The sequence below is a fragment of the Malurus melanocephalus genome, unplaced genomic scaffold, assembly GCF_030028575.1.
Source record: "Malurus melanocephalus ecotype Western Australia unplaced genomic scaffold, MMel_1.1 scaffold_341, whole genome shotgun sequence".
Lineage (NCBI taxonomy): Eukaryota > Metazoa > Chordata > Aves > Passeriformes > Maluridae > Malurus > Malurus melanocephalus.
Genome location: NW_026623573.1, coordinates 163,641 through 165,484, shown reverse-complemented (window position 1 = coordinate 165,484; position 1,844 = coordinate 163,641).

Genomic DNA, 1,844 nt, shown 5'->3' with positions numbered 1-1,844 from the left:
TAATAAGGAGCTGCCTTCATTCTAAAGCCAGTTCTGTTTAAAGCTGCAAGAAAAAAGTAATTAAATCTGACAGGACTCGCTTTYATGACATATATTGCAGGCTATCTCATGACACACAGACCTGGTCATATTTTTGTTATAAGGAGTTGATTTATTTTCACCAAGTATCTCTTTTAGAATCAGAGTTTTCATGAATTCTGTATTTCTTTGGCTAAACAAGCCCTGCTGCCTGTCTGTGGCTCTGTGCTCTGCAGCAGTGCTGGCTGCACACCCTGGGTATGTTGACATGTAATRGTTTGAACATTTGACATTTATATGTGGCTGGCATTCGTTTTGTTGCCTTGCAACCATCTGGTTCCAGAAGAAACTCATAAACTGATCCTGAATCATGCAACCACCAGACAGCAAACAGATAGAGCTGTAGGACTCTGACAGCACATTTATCACCCTCCTGTGATAGCTGACACAAACTGCACTGCACTGTCTTCTCCAGTCTCCGTCACACAGACCGGGCAGGGTGGCGCTTGAAAAAGAGGATTTGATTCTTCTCAGCAGTGGGAGATTATTGTTCACCCTGACTGCAGCCCATCCTTTGTGCTCCAGGCTCTCTGTGTGCCCCCAAATCTCCTCATGTGCCACTGGGTCCCTGCAGCTGSCATATGGGAACAAACCACCCTGAGCTGGAGGGGACAACTCCAAAGCCCAGATTTTGAGTTGAATTTTTCCAAACTTTGGAAATAGCAGGGGGCAGATTTCAAGTCAGAGCTTTTCATGCTTGTGCATGAAAAGAAAATTACAAATGGACAGCCCATGCTGATCCTGATGGTGTTGGCACAGCTGAGGACAGGGACTGGCAGTGAGTTGCTGTCCTTTYCTGGCTCCATCTCTCAGGCCAGCAGCAGCAGGGAACAAGCCAGCCGGTTCTAACAGAGAGAATTTTGTCCCAAATATTCTTGCCACAAAAGCTATATTCTTTATTGTCAAGTGTTTTTCTCAGTAGATTAACTGGTAYAGGAATGAAAAGTTTCTAGGAACAAAGTGCATTCTTTAAAGTAGAGCAAAGGGAGTGCAGTTGCATTTTTCTTGGCTGTTGGTTTATTTAGGAGGACAGCAGCTCCCCTGTCATTTCACTTGATTGTCCTCTCCTTTTTATTTTCAGTTCCTAAATCTCTGACTCTGGTCTCATGTCCAGGAAGCAAAGAGATCACTTTTCTCAATAAATAGGAAAACTGAAAAATGCAGGAAGACTAGGTTATTAAATCCAAAAAACTTACACATTATGTAATACCAMTTTAACAAGAATTTTGCTCTGTAATCAAATCCACATAACTCATTATATAACTGGAACATTCTCTYTCCAAATTAAACAGTGCTTATATTTATAATTGGAGAATATGAGAGTACTGCAGCAATTTGGGTTAAGATTTCAGTATTGGAATCCATTTTTATTTTCAGCTTCCACAGACGTGTACACAAACACACACTACACAGTAAAGCAAAAGAATGACCTTTACWTTAAAAATTCAGCAAATAATAGTAGCAGACACTGGAGGGCACCTGCCTCAAMTTCTCACCTGCTTCAGTATGCCAGRAAGGAAAAGTAAGTACCTATGGTGACTGGAAGGGCTTCCTTTTCAATTTYAGTTCAAAGTGCCTGTAAAAATGTTTTATTGGTTTACGCTGGTTTTCTGAATCTTTAAGATGTATGTGTGTATCAGAGATGGAACCAGAGAGGGGGTCTGAGTGTACAGCTGGGAAATCAGGTACAGAGCTGACCAAGGGCAGCACCAATGTTAGTATTTAGTGTGTTCATTATTCTTATCTTACAAAAAAGAAAAAAAAAA